Below are 16,078 nucleotides of genomic sequence, written 5' to 3'. Positions count from 1 at the left end.
ATATATATTATCGCATCATTGCTTCTGTCTATCGCACGCGTAAGGCATAAGAAAACGTGAACAAATTTAATTAATTTCGAGAGCGTAATAAAGTTCCGTTTAAAATTCTTCAGATCTCATAACTTCCACCTGTGCGAATATATAAAACGACCTCTGGTAATCCCGTGATTAAACCGTATAAAATATCACACTACTACCTTTGCAGATAAAAAAAAATCTGCAAATTTATTCGCTCGTTATTCGCTATTATTGTTATTGTTATCAACATATATATTCATATATGCATAGTAGAAAAAAAATCAGCGTTGAACAGCCGGAACTAAACGTAACTTTGTTTTTTTTTTAATGTTGGAAATATCTATAAAATAAATCTGTTAATACGTGTCCGCACATTTCTCACGGCGATTGTGTTAGCTTTACGTATCGCTGAAACGTACAGAAATTTTACATTCCACGAAATTTATTTCCGCTATATAGTTTGCTCGTTCGCTCACACTCCAAAGAAAAATAAATTACGGACTTATCGCCGCTTTTCAAACTCTGAAGCGTACAGTTTGATTCAAATAATGTACTTAATCAATGCTTTTAGCTTCCGTTTTAATTATTCATATTTCTCGTTGTGCGAAAGTATCAGAGAATGATGCGTCTCACTATTAAGAATTTTCTCGTTATTGATAGTTTCCTCGGTATAAGAGATTGCAGTATAATTCACGATTTCTATTTGACTCCACATTATTCCGGAGTTTTTCAATTAATTCGTCGACGCGGTTATATAGCTGTTCTTTTATTCAAATGAGAGATCGTAGGTTGACGCTCAACAATAGAGAGCTGACTATGGGATGATGGAATCGGAAATATGTTGGGTCAACAAAGAGAGATAATCAGCGTACTTAGGATTGTTAATCTTAATTAACTCTTTGTTGTAAATCGGGAACACAACATCGCCAAAGACTCTCGCACTTTATTCTAGATCAAATATTATTTCATCGTTCACGATGCTCTCTTGCCGATTACAAAATGCGAATGTGGATAATATATTATAATCGCTGACAAATGTTGCAGGCACTAGCCCAACGAGTTTTCAATAATTATTTTTTTGCGCTATGTAATCGTGAGTGTGCATAAAAAAAACTCGAATTGTTTAATTTATATTAAATAATCGGAATATTATAATATTGGAAAATGTTACAAATAGGAAATATATTGCAAGATTCATTCCCCTTTATCGTAATCGTTACACGTGGAGAACTTAAATATGCCTCGTAGCGGAGGGTTTATATCACGCGTTCTGACTTTAAAATGAGATCGACGTCATACATACTCCGGTTAATTTTAAACACTTTGCATATTCTAAGCATACGCGCCTAACTCAAATACCGCAACAGATACGACGACAGGTGAAATTACACACAAGGTAGAACATGTTAAAAAAAAATCCACGGATTTGAAATGCAGATTCAACTGAAATACCCAGCTCGAAATGTACGTCTCAATTACATTTCGTAGTTAGTAACTTTTCGAAGTACTCTATATTCTCAGTCTCAATCCATAGAAAGAAAGAAAGAGAAAGAGAGAGGCGCATATATTTGACGTGCTAATGATATTAAATCATATTTAAAAATAAAACAGGATCTTTATTTTTAACTGCAACTAGAATCTACAATGTAACAAATCTTCCATGTAAATGGATAAAAATGAAACTGGATTTCCACCGCCGTTGTAAGTCGTAAATGTCGTAAAAAAAGCGTACCATAAAATCGCTCCGGATATTTCCTCTAAAAATACAGTCATTACTTATGCGTCAAAACCTTCGAGGATTCGACAACTTTTCAGATCTCGCTCTAAGTGTAATCGTTACGTTCAACTTCTAAAGCTCATAATTCTGCGATATAAGATATAAGGCACATTTATTGGTCTTCCTTCTTCTTTCATTCGAGAAGAAATCTTGCAATATCTTTTCTACCCCTCTTTTTACAGCGTACTTTCTTATATTCGGTATCTTTCGGGGTTTCGTCAAAGTGAAAGACATCCGTCCGAGAAAGAGAGAGAAAGAAAGAGAAGAGTTTCGTCGTTTTGTGTTCGAAACAAAAGAAACGTAGACACAATTATCTCCGGTCAATATAAACCGGTAATCAAATTTGTATTGTTAATCATAATTAATCTCCGGCATATAGTCGTATCGTTCTTTTTCACGGCGGTACGGATGCGATGGAAGATTCCAGTTGCGCTATCGATTTCCGCGGGGCCACCATATATCCCCTATTCTCACGACTTTCTCTCTGTCTCTCTCTCTCTTTCTTCCTTTATCACACCCCCCCTTTCTCCATTTCACCTCACTCGGTCCAGTAGAGCGTTGGAGCGTGCACGACTTTCTCTCTGTCTCTCTCTCTCTCTCTCTCTTACCCTCGTTTTATTTTTGCTTTAATCTCCTATATATGGTTAAATTCTTGCGCGAGGAAAGCCGACTAGGCCGAAGGGGTCCAACTTTTGTGGAAAGGCAAAAGCATCAGATGTATCATTTTTGGATCATTTAACGCCTAAGAGCAGAGACGTCCTTTCTTTCTCTCTCTTTCTCTTTCTCTTTCATTCGCTTTCTCTCTCTGCAGCTATACGGTACAAAGTTATAACGGCCGAAGTTTTTCTTTGTTTACTCCTGGGGGCTCCTGCTTTATTTCGTTGGGGACCAGGATAAGATAGATAGAAGTCTCTGCGTATGTGTCTGTGTGTTTTTGTATTGCGTGAGATTTGATAATGGACACGTGGAGTGTATCGATTATAAGGTTCAGGCCGCTGGCACTATCGTCGTAAAAGAGCAAATAGTCTAAAGCAATAAATATTACGTTAAAATACGAGATACGTTATTGCTTCAAGTATCGATGTACCTCACAATACAACACACACACACACAAATACATGATAGTTATTTTCAGATTAAAAAATAGTAACCTATTCGATATTTTTTTAATGCGATTAGATTGAGATTCGTCGACAATATTACGAAATAAATATATATTCTGAATTTTTATATCCTAAAAATAATCATTTTACGTTATAGAAAAATTGAGATTGGGTATAGTTTATGAATTAATCTTATATATTATGAAGTATATTTTGTTGTAGTAAAGTAACAACGAAAAAAAACATCGTCAACTATACTTAATACTTAAGATATAATATATACTTAATACATTTTTTAAGGCGCACAATTACAATTGATTTCTGTGCACTTTCCGTTAACGGACAAGTAGTAAAACTCTAATGACCAACCATTATCATTAATGTAAGATCTCGAACAGTGTTAAATCTCTTATAAAGAAATTTGCATAATACATAAGCAGACTACATAAGAGAGCACTTCGGGACAGTTCGGTGTAAAGTCGCAATTTTTTTGCATGACCGCCATTACATCGTATCTAATTGAACAATACCCTTATGCAAAGGCAGTCTTGAAATTTGCATGGAATAACGATCCTATTATTCTTCATTGCAAAATACTCTTAACGTAAAAGTTCATAATTTTTCGTCAATTTTATAAGTTATTAAGGTAAAAAAAAATTGTTAAGCATTTTATTTAAATCTCTGACGTAATAAACTTGTGTAAAATCAATCATTCGATAAATTATTGTGAAAATAGATAAATATTTGTTAAATAATCTCAATCTCCTGAATTTTAGAATTTTGCAATGTTCTCCCTTTAATTTAACAAGTCAGCTTACGTTACGTAACAATAATTCTGGCAAAGAAGATTACGAAGTTTCAGTCTTTAGATCGCCGATAAGAATATATGGAGAAAAGCCACCGGACACGGTTTTATTATCTCTCATGCACTTTTATGAAACTCTGTCACGCAAACAAAACACGCGCGACGTGTTGTTCTAAAATAATAATGGGAGAGAAAATATAAAATGCGCAATGCGAGAGCGAAACGGGTTCTTGCCTTCATCTAGTGTGAATAGTCTCTTTATCATTTGCGTGGGAGGAACAGACGGACGAACGGCGGAGCAAATCTTGTTGTTGGATCAGGGTTCTCTCTCGTGGGAAGTAGGTAGAGGTAGACGGTGGAGAAGATTAGAGAGAAATTTTCTCCTGTGGCGAGAAGCCAGGTACAATGTTTTATACATCCGGTATAGGATGCGATAACCGCCGCCCGTTGTATCGCAGCGTCCTTATTCGCGCGAAGAAGTGTATTATCGGAAACGCGCGTTGGTTGCATTATCACCGAATTGCACTTGAGGTGTCAAAGATGAGTATAGCGTCGTGATGATATAATATGTAATGCGTCCCGTTATGCGTCTGCAATAAGAGGGCAGAAAAGTAGATGTACAGAGAAATCGAAGTGTCTCGAAGGGCTGTACTAATATAGTCGTAGTATTAATCTATTATTCCTGTGTATACGAAGATGTATTCCATTATAATCCTTCTATTCCGTTATTATTATCCCTTCATCTACTGCTTTTTGCGCTTTAATCTGCAACAGCATGTCACTTTTGTCACAATCGCGCGTTATTTTATGCATTGCCAAGCGTCGTGAAACAAAGCCAAAGCCCGGCTTTAAATGACGGCTCTTTGTCCGGCAGTTAACGTAATTACATTTTCGGGCGATTTGTGAATTTCCGCAGTAGTAGGACATTTTCATGAAAAACTGCAGTAAGAATGGAAGCTCTTTGCTGTCACGTAATGCTCTGGAAGAATCAAGTGTATACTGATATTACGAATATTAAACATCTGCAAATTCTTTTTCATACAGAATTTTTCCCTTATAAAGAGTTTTAGTATATCTTCGCAAAAAATATCCCGATGCTAAATTGAAAAAAATATATACAAACTCGAGGAGCTAATTTTTGATCCAAATATTAAAAGCCAGTTATCAGTTGCACATTTTATTTCATCATAAAGCAACAATTAGATCGTCAAGAACTTCCGCCGTCGTGGAACGTCGTAAAAAAAGAAATACCAATTTTACTTATATATATATGTTTCTCGGTGTGAAAAACACAGTCGGCTCGTATCTTTGGTTAGTATCGTTTGTGGCTCGTGTGACGTAGTAAAGTAGTAAAAAATATCCCGGATACGGCGCGGAAATGACGCCACTTTACACCTCTGTGGTTCCTCATATTGCGCTTGGCTTCTAACATCGGACTATAACTTTAAAAAACAATTTCAAAAAGCGTAAAAGACGAATCGTTTTTTTTACGAATTATTTACTAATAAAACAAAAAGAATTATATAATTTCCAATTGTGAGGGATCTGTTTTCAGTTTGATAAATCCTTTTATTATTCTTATCTTTTATTATAAATCTTTTTATTATGTTAGTAGTTTTTATGATTTTAAAGGATTTTTATATCGCATATCAAATATTATCTGCGAAAAGCAACCATTAAAACGTCTATAAAATGAAATTCTCTCGACCAGCTTGTTACCAATACTCGAATGCAAGGAATTAAATCGCGGATTTTATTTTTGCCATCTGTTCGCTCGTGCCAATCACATTCTAAACATCCCAGGGTATTCATTGGATTTCTGCAAAATCCTATTAGTGACGTGGAGACTGGCGCAAATGCACGTCCCGTAATTCAGCGATTATATCCGCTATTACAATTCAGCCGTATGTGCAAACGATTCGGTCGTGGACAAAAGCGACAAGGTGATCCATAACGAATTGTCTGAGGGCAAGTACTAATCGTGGAAGCGTTGGAGAACGAGACGATTGTCGGAGACCATAAATGACTGTTTGGTCCAAGCGCACGGTTTAATCTGTGAATGGATCCCGTCAAGAAAACCACCGTTAATCGCGTTAGTACGAGATGCATCTGAAGATATATGGTGCTCATTTCCTCTGATAATCGGATTTTGTAGAACTCACTCGATAACAAAAGTTCATATATATATACATATATTTATGTATTTGCGCTCTCTCAATTTTAAGTATTTTAGAGCTATAATAATCTTTTCGTAAAAGTGATTTATTGAGAATTTCAATGTCAAGTTTAATTTGAAAATCGATTCTTGGAATTTTGCAATTATAAATTCTCTTGCCGGAAAATCTTAAACAAAGTTCGGAAAATCTGATCCCAGGCATCGGTATCAGGTACGCTTATCCTGGAAACTTATATCCCTCTTTGGCTTTTCAGTCGTCTCGTTTGCGCAAAGGATTAATCGCGAGTATGGCAACGACGACAGCGAATAGAGAGAGCGGGTAAAGACGAGGATGAGAAACGCCGTCGTTCGCGTCTTTAATATTTTCCAAGTGCTTAAGATAGATGTATCACTCACTTTTAAAACATTATTATTGAAAATTACTTGGAAACAACTACATAGTTGAGATATCGTCTCGAAAGAGTTGAATTATGATTGATAGAGAGATGCGCGGTATTTTTCAGCGTAATATAAAAATCTTTCCGCGACGTATATAAATTTTTTTCTTTCTCTAAAGCGCTGTAAATAAAACATTTTTGATTATTGTGAAAATAGATAAATATTTGTTAAATAATCTCAATCTCCTGAATTTTAGAATTTTGCAATGTTCTCCCTTTAATTTAACAGGTCAGCTTACGTTACGTAACAATAATTCTGGCAAAGAAGATTACGAAGTTTCAGTCTTTAGATCGCCGATAAGAATATATGGAGAAAAGCCACCGGACACGGTTTTATTATCTCTCATGCACTTTTATGAAACTCTGTCACGCAAACAAAACACGCGCGACGTGTTGTTCTAAAATAATAATGGGAGAGAAAATATAAAATGCGCAATGCGAGAGCGAAACGGGTTCTTGCCTTCATCTAGTGTGAATAGTCTCTTTATCATTTGCGTGGGAGGAACAGACGGACGAACGGCGGAGCAAATCTTGTTGTTGGATCAGGGTTCTCTCTCGTGGGAAGTAGGTAGAGGTAGACGGTGGAGAAGATTAGAGAGAAATTTTCTCCTGTGGCGAGAAGCCAGGTACAATGTTTTATACATCCGGTATAGGATGCGATAACCGCCGCCCGTTGTATCGCAGCGTCCTTATTCGCGCGAAGAAGTGTATTATCGGAAACGCGCGTTGGTTGCATTATCACCGAATTGCACTTGAGGTGTCAAAGATGAGTATAGCGTCGTGATGATATAATATGTAATGCGTCCCGTTATGCGTCTGCAATAAGAGGGCAGAAAAGTAGATGTATAGAGAAATCGAAGTGTCTCGAAGGGCTGTACTAATATAGTCGTAGTATTAATCTATTATTCCTGTGTATACGAGGATGTATTCCATTATAATCCTTCTATTCCGTTATTATTATCCCTTCATCTACTGCTTTTTGCGCTTTAATCTGCAACAGCATGTCACTTTTGTCACAATCGCGCGTTATTTTATGCATTGCCAAGCGTCGTGAAACAAAGCCAAAGCCCGGCTTTAAATGACGGCTCTTTGTCCGGCAGTTAACGTAATTACATTTTCGGGCGATTTGTGAATTTCCGCAGTAGTAGGACATTTTCATGAAAAACTGCAGTAAGAATGGAAGCTCTTTGCTGTCACGTAATGCTCTGGAAGAATCAAGTGTATACTGATATTACGAATATTAAACATCTGCAAATTCTTTTTCATACAGAATTTTTCCCTTATAAAGAGTTTTAGTATATCTTCGCAAAAAATATCCCGATGCTAAATTGAAAAAAATATATACAAACTCGAGGAGCTAATTTTTGATCCAAATATTAAAAGCCAGTTATCAGTTGCACATTTTATTTCATCATAAAGCAACAATTAGATCGTCAAGAACTTCCGCCGTCGTGGAACGTCGTAAAAAAAGAAATACCAATTTTACTTATATATATATGTTTCTCGGTGTGAAAAACACAGTCGGCTCGTATCTTTGGTTAGTATCGTTTGTGGCTCGTGTGACGTAGTAAAGTAGTAAAAAATATCCCGGATACGGCGCGGAAATGACGCCACTTTACACCTCTGTGGTTCCTCATATTGCGCTTGGCTTCTAACATCGGACTATAACTTTAAAAAACAATTTCAAAAAGCGTAAAAGACGAATCGTTTTTTTTACGAATTATTTACTAATAAAACAAAAAGAATTATATAATTTCCAATTGTGAGGGATCTGTTTTCAGTTTGATAAATCCTTTTATTATTCTTATCTTTTATTATAAATCTTTTTATTATGTTAGTAGTTTTTATGATTTTAAAGGATTTTTATATCGCATATCAAATATTATCTGCGAAAAGCAACCATTAAAACGTCTATAAAATGAAATTCTCTCGACCAGCTTGTTACCAATACTCGAATGCAAGGAATTAAATCGCGGATTTTATTTTTGCCATCTGTTCGCTCGTGCCAATCACATTCTAAACATCCCAGGGTATTCATTGGATTTCTGCAAAATCCTATTAGTGACGTGGAGACTGGCGCAAATGCACGTCCCGTAATTCAGCGATTATATCCGCTATTACAATTCAGCCGTATGTGCAAACGATTCGGTCGTGGACAAAAGCGACAAGGTGATCCATAACGAATTGTCTGAGGGCAAGTACTAATCGTGGAAGCGTTGGAGAACGAGACGATTGTCGGAGACCATAAATGACTGTTTGGTCCAAGCGCACGGTTTAATCTGTGAATGGATCCCGTCAAGAAAACCACCGTTAATCGCGTTAGTACGAGATGCATCTGAAGATATATGGTGCTCATTTCCTCTGATAATCGGATTTTGTAGAACTCACTCGATAACAAAAGTTCATATATATATACATATATTTATGTATTTGCGCTCTCTCAATTTTAAGTATTTTAGAGCTATAATAATCTTTTCGTAAAAGTGATTTATTGAGAATTTCAATGTCAAGTTTAATTCGAAAATCGATTCTTGGAATTTTGCAATTATAAATTCTCTTGCCGGAAAATCTTAAACAAAGTTCGGAAAATCTGATCCCAGGCATCGGTATCAGGTACGCTTATCCTGGAAACTTATATCCCTCTTTGGCTTTTCAGTCGTCTCGTTTGCGCAAAGGATTAATCGCGAGTATGGCAACGACGACAGCGAATAGAGAGAGCGGGTAAAGACGAGGATGAGAAACGCCGTCGTTCGCGTCTTTAATATTTTCAAGTGCTTAAGATAGATGTATCACTCACTTTTAAAACATTATTATTGAAAATTACTTGGAAACAACTACATAGTTGAGATATCGTCTCGAAAGAGTTGAATTATGATTGATAGAGAGATGCGCGGTATTTTTCAGCGTAATATAAAAATCTTTCCGCGACGTATATAAATTTTTTTCTTTCTCTAAAGCGCTGTAAATAAAACATTTTTGTTTAATCCGTTTAAGTTTCGCCCAGGAAACATTTTCATGCGGTTTTTGCGTGCTACGATGAACTTATCATTTTGACATAACGACTGTCATGCGGTCGCGGTGACAACGTTGAAATATCAAGTAGGAGGCTGCATAAAAGTCACGGAGCGAAAACCGGGCGAGTCTCGTTGAAACCCGGGCGGATTACGCGCCATGTCGAAAATGCGGCCTGCGGTTTCCGCTGACCGCGCCTCTGCGATTCACGGTTCGCGATAAATTCCAACACATTTCGGAGATGCTCCACTGTGTTACCTACTTATACTTAACCGTACGTTATAACATATGTGCGCGCGCACTATAGAATTATATTATCCGGTCGGATATGGGGTGCGACTGTGTACAGCGCGAGACCGTAAAATTATAACTCTGGCTGGCATTTCTAATTTCGGTGAATGCGCTAATGTTTCGCAAAATGCATTGGGTCACTTAAACGGGTAATGCACGTGGATGCGAAAGGTCAAACCGTATTGTAATACTACAATCTAATGTTACCGCCATTGTAATACATAATAGTATTATTTTGTGTGATATTATAAAGAATATTAGGTATAATATTCGTATATTATAATAACGTACAAATATATAAAAATTACGAATATGTAAGTTTTTTCTTATAGCTAATATTTATATTAACGACATGGCTTATATTGTTTTCGAGCAAAATATGGTCGCTATCTGTTGTACGAATTACTGTGGAGCGGCAATAAATGATAAATAATAAAAACCATGCCACGTATTTTAGAATTTATACTCGTCGAGTATTTGGCGTCGAAAATTTTTTGCGAGGCCGTCATACTCGGAGATATATGTTGCTCTTCTTCCTTGTACGACATTTATTACGTGCCTAGGTGCACTTTGTAGCTCGTTAGTTCGCGATGCACCCTTTCAATCGTGCGGCAATCCCCTCACTACTTTTGCTACACGAGTCTTCGGCGCGTGGTACGGCTAGAAGGAAGAAAGAGAGAGATAGAGAGAGAAAAGCGAACAGAAAAGAGTTAAAAAAGAGGACTAAAAAAGAGGAAGTACGAGACGTCGCGCTAGAGCTTTATCCACTTGCCGCTTGTCAGTAAAGTGATCTAATTTCGGTAGAAAGGACGATTTAAACGTCGCTTGATTTCACCATCTTGTGTAACACATCTCTGCTGTGAAAATACAACCTGAATACACAATGGCTCGACTTGACCAAAAAGATGTGAACAAAATTCATTGATATACGTGCAATGTAATGACTCGAGTGCAATTGTGTTATATATATAGCATTGTCTCAGCTACAGATAACAATTGGAAAATATTAAATAAATTCGGTATTTAAATAAACGCTGTAATAATAAATTAAAATGTATTTAAACAAACTTGTTTTTAAACATAATATGTTTATGAATAAAATCGCAGTCGATTAAAATTGGACGATGATAAATTTATCATTTGAGCAATTGAATTGTGAATCTTACGATGCTCTTTATATTAATTCCAAAGTAGAGAACAAGAATTACTTTCTCGATATAGAGATAATACAGTGTAAAACTTTGTGAAAGAGCAATAGTATTTTCTCAACGAGTCGAATTATCTCTTTAATCATTAGAATGTAGTCAAGCAACGAACGAAGATATAGAACAAAGTTCTTTAGAACATTATCGACATCATTTTAACGCGTGAACAACTTTAAACATTTTCCACGGTAAAAAAAAGAATTATTTATTAAATATCAGTTATAATAATTTCTCGAAAAATTACAAAAATATCGAATATAAAACTATTTTTCGAGACTTGATGATTTTTGAGTTATAAAATCATTGTGTGTCATATAATAATAAAAATATTATTATTATGCAAAAAAATTTAATAACACAATAATTATTTTTTTCAATTTTCTTCGGGATGTAGCGAAGCATTTTTAATGGCGGATATTTTACAACGGCACCCTGAAATGGCTGAAATAAAGCTCGCTTTTATGGACGAGTAACTAACCGCGTAATGAAAATAACATCCCGAAATAATTCCACGTAGGATCAATGAATCATCGGATTTACACAAATTTCTCGCCCGCATCATTTCGGTTGTATTATTATAATCCTTACACATAACATTTAAAGCTCGTTATATTATGTACATTATAACTGATACCAGAATCTACATTATATATCTAGTGAAAAAGCATCTCATTCTTCTGATTTTTTCACACATTAAGGAATTGTTATTATATTATAATTATATGTATAATTGTATATAATTATTCATATATTATTATATCATATAAATTATTAAAATACGATCTTTTCTCTTACACGTGTTTTCGTGAAATTATACATTTTTGTCAAATTTAACTCAGGTGGTGCAATCACTTATAGATGAATGATAGTTTTCAAACATTATATGTATATAAAAAATATAAATAATTTATATAAAATACCAATAATATAAAAATCAATTTTATATGAACGTATGTGTGGTACGGAAAAAGCAATTGATGAATTCACTTCTGACAGAGAAGAATGGGACTCATTTGTGGCGAACGGTTCTCGATCTCAAAGTCAGAAGAGAAATGGATTTCTTGTACCTACCGAGAGGAATTGACATAAATGTAGATCCACCTGTGTACAAATGAAGACCCATTTTTCACTTGGCAGCCTTGTGATTCTGCCAACGACTTTTTACAATAACTCGACCAAAGTCTGCGATAACTAACTACAATGAGATATCAGACGTTACATACCATGCTACTCTAAAACCGATAAATCATATCTTGTGCTCATTTTTGTAAAATATCGACCCGACTTATATAGCTGTCTCAAACGCTTTATCTTGAAAACATTTATGGGACCGACATGAATGATATTGACGTGACTAATTTTTCGACGTGCCACGCAATAAATTTCTTATGTTATGACATTCCTGTATATTGCGGAGAAACGATACACACACAGATAAAAAACATAAAGAGTGATATTGAATTAAAATCGGGCATATTACATATTTATAGAAAAATTTTATTCTGCAATATATATTCTGTTATCTTGTATTCATTGAATTTTATATTTTGTTTATATTAAGAGAATTTTATTTTTTTTTAAATTCTAATATTGATTTTTTATTAATTAATTTACGATATATGCAATTTTGGATTATTAATATTATTAATATTATTAATATTCCATATTTATTCCTTGTGGTAATTATATAATTTTTGTAATTTCAACATATGCAACATGATGCAACATATTAGAATATTTTAATTTCATTGTATTATAATGTAAATCCCTCCTGAGACAAAGGCTTTTGTCAAGGCTTTTAATCATTTCACTGGTGTCACAAAGTTTCATCTAGCAAATCGAAACGTGCTATCATCCCCTCCGGTAATCGATAAATATAATTATTCCACGTCAATTTTACGACATAAAAGTTTTCGGTGAAAACAAAGCTTTGTGGATCAGAGACGAGAAGGAAAAAGGAGCTACGAGAGTCGGTAACCCTCCAGCAAAATGAGCTATAGATCATAAAGCGCACGACGAAGATTGATTAGTGCAGATTCATTTGTTCGTTGACTTTTTCTTATTAACTCTCTCTCCCTTTCTCTTATCGTGTAATGATAATGTGATTATTATTTTCGGAAAATTGGGGTATTTTTAATGAACAGGTAGTTTTGACAGAGACAAAGTTTACTAACAAGATCATTATAAAACTCGTTAATATTGTTTTATCGGGATAATTATTCTGACAACGATAAAAATTAAATGAAATCATTATATTCAGATACTAATAAATCATCAAAAACTTCATGATTAATGTATCGAATGCTGAATTAGTAAGGCGGAATTGGAATAAACGAATCACTAATGTATAATTATTACAATGTAACAAGTTTGTTAATTATGCTGTAATAAAATACGTATCTATAAATAATATACGTAATACACAATGGCAAACATAATGACTTTGTCATAAATTGAATATTATCAATATATGTATATATTCACACAATATTAAATATATTAATATTTAAGCAAATATTAATGCAAAGCATACAAGAGCTGCCCAAAATATAATTTTCTGACATTTTCGAAAAGGAAATCACACACGCTCACGCGTTTTTCACTCGAATCTCTTACCAGACTCGTTGACCGCCTTTCGGCGGTCTTCCTCGGTTGGGGCCGCTCCCTAGTGATCGCCGAGTGCTTGTACTTTCCAGTCACCGAAATCCAGCGCTGTGACAGCTAAAAAACCAGATATCCACTATCGTTAAACTACGGCTCCAACGCGACGCGATACGACATGATTGTGCGCGAAGGAATTTTGGGAGCCGCCAATTTTCGCGTCCCACATAAATCGTCATCGCGCATACATGTCATGTATGATGCATGAGTGTGTCGTGTAAATTTAAGCGCATTGTCATGCGGGAAGAAGCGTTCGACGAAGGTGGCTCGATCACACGACAGCGGCCGGCGAAGATGAGCTGATCGACGGAGTTGACAGTATTTTGGCCGCATTTACAGGACGACTGCGCGTAGGACACTAGGTGATTAGTGGACGGAACATCGCCAGGATCGAAGCGAGAAAAAAATAACCGGACGTTGACGGCGTTTGCACGAGAATTCTAATTAGCGTGATGACGCCTGGGGGAATCGAGATTCTGGGCAAACGCTGTCACGGGGAGAGAAACATTACCGTAATTTACATTACGGTCTCGTTGTTACATCGTCGTGTTAATAGCACGCGGGGATGAAACCGAGCGAATTTTTTCACAATTCAATTAAAAAAATCATTTCTGACAACACAACGATAAACAGAGCGCGGCGCGGCGACGTTGCGAGTGAAAACGGTCGACGTTAAATCAGACACGCGCGTATATACATCGCTGTGTGTGCTCGGCTCGATTGGTTACGAAGCCATTTTTTAAATAAACGCGCGTAGCCCGTATTTTTTCGCCGTAGATTTTTTGCACCTCGCTTTTGTAACGAAAGCAAACTTTATTCGCCGATATTCGTGCGAAAATATCCATAGTGCCGCTGTTGGCCAGGTCATCTTGCACGGTTCGACCGTTCGATTTTTCGTACATAACTATAGAGATTCGCGCGATTTTCATATTTCTAAATTCACGAAAAAACACACATATTAGAGTATATGAAAAATTTATAACATTTTATCACAATTTTTAACGGCTCAGTCGATTTTAACGAACTGTAACAAAAATTTTGCCAACTCTAACGAAGTAGTTCCCTAACGCGTCGTGAAGAGAAAAACGTATGCCACTAAAGTTTAGTGAAGAATTATTTTTTAACATCCACAAAATTAACGCTTCGAGGATTCTTGTTGGTGCTTGATAATTGACACGGCAATTTAACCTTTACACCGTGGTTTCTTTTCTCCCGTTGTTTCAAGCGTCGTAAGTTCACGGAACACTTCTCGAAAGTATCCAAGTACCCCGGTCTCAACGAGTGGCGTTCGTTTCACCGATGTTTCCTGGACTCGAGCCAAACGGAATCTTTATACTTTGGGAATCGCGTCGACCATCTACCGAGTTAGTTTCACTCGCGAAAAACGAAACGGACACGAAACAGGCAGCGTGACTCGCACTTCAATCGATTTCTGCGCCCCGTTCTCCATATTTTTTATCACCTTTCCATCCCGTCATTACGTTTCTCGGCGATTCCGCACGATTTCCCATTTTGCATCGGGATCGAAGATCGGACTGTCGTTCGTGACGCGATAAAAATGCACGAGGGCGACGACGGGATACGCGGCCGGTGAATAAGGATGAATGAGCAGCGGACGCATCGCGGAGGAAAAAGCGGAAAATAGAAAAGCGTGTCGCGCGGAGGCTGATGAGGATCCTTTCTCCGTCGTGGCCGTCGCGGCGGAGGAAAAACTGTAGCAAGAGGGAAGCGAGTAATTGGACACCGGGTGGCTATATTAGAGCACGCGGAGACAGACGGAGATGGAGAACGAAGAGACGGCGAGAGCGTCGAAGGCCGTGGAGAGACGCGAGAGCGAAGAGATGTGGAAAGGAAAGAGGATGGACCGAGAAAGAGAAGAGAGAGAGAGAGAAGATGAAGATGCTGAAAATGGGACGGAAGTGAGAAGGTGAAATTGGTACAGGACGGATGAATGGAAAAGAAAATGATACGAGCGAGAAATAGGTTCAGATGCGAAGGGATGAGTCTTTAAAAAGCGTAAAAGTAGAAGAATATAGAGGACCAAGCACACATAAAGACGAAGAGACTCGAAAGAGATTGTGATGGCAATCGTGCGCGTCTCGCTATAAGAAAAGATAGATAAACGCGATGATGTGTGTGAGAAAAAAGAATAGAAAGCGAAAGAGTGGCAATAGAACGAAATAGAAGATAGATGGCAAAATTGGTGTAGTTAGAGAAAATAATGGGAAAATGGGAAAAGGAAGAGACAGAGAACGGAAAAGAGTGGGAGAAGCCAAATTAATAAAAACCGAAGTAAACCGAATGTATACGTAAATGGGACAAGATGTAATTAAGAGGAACGAGAAAAAAAAAAGTAAAAAGAGTTGAGAAATGAGAGGAAAATCTGTTGCATAAAAACTAGAAGAGATAGTAGAACAATAAATGCAAATGTTTTTGCTCCGCGAGTGATTATCGTACAACATTTTTAGCATCAAAAGAGTAATCAAAGAAAGCAAACAAAATAAAAGATAATAATGAAAATAAACAGAATTAAAGAGGCTCTCTCTTTCTTACTATATAAAATCTCTCCCACACTATGTATATATATATATAT

The 16,078-nt window shown here is 36.4% G+C and overlaps 1 protein-coding gene across 2 annotated transcripts in view; it reads right to left on the bottom strand.

Annotated features, from left to right (window-relative positions):
• The window catches only part of LOC115238941 (RING finger protein nhl-1), a 198,264-nt gene that overhangs the window by 47,447 nt on the left and 134,739 nt on the right, over positions 1-16,078 (bottom strand). The window contains exon 2 of one of the 2 annotated variants that reach the window (XM_029813148.1): positions 13,441-13,545. The exons of the other annotated variant lie outside the window; for it this stretch is intronic. The gene's annotated coding sequence lies outside the window, so the exon portion shown is untranslated. The remainder of the gene's footprint in view (positions 1-13,440; positions 13,546-16,078) is intronic. 2 annotated transcript variants of the gene reach the window in all.

Source organism: Formica exsecta, unplaced genomic scaffold (genome assembly GCF_003651465.1).
Source record: "Formica exsecta isolate Colony F162 unplaced genomic scaffold, ASM365146v1 scaffold363, whole genome shotgun sequence".
NCBI classification, from domain to species: Eukaryota; Metazoa; Arthropoda; class Insecta; order Hymenoptera; family Formicidae; genus Formica; species Formica exsecta.
This window is presented reverse-complemented; position numbering and strand designations above follow the sequence as displayed.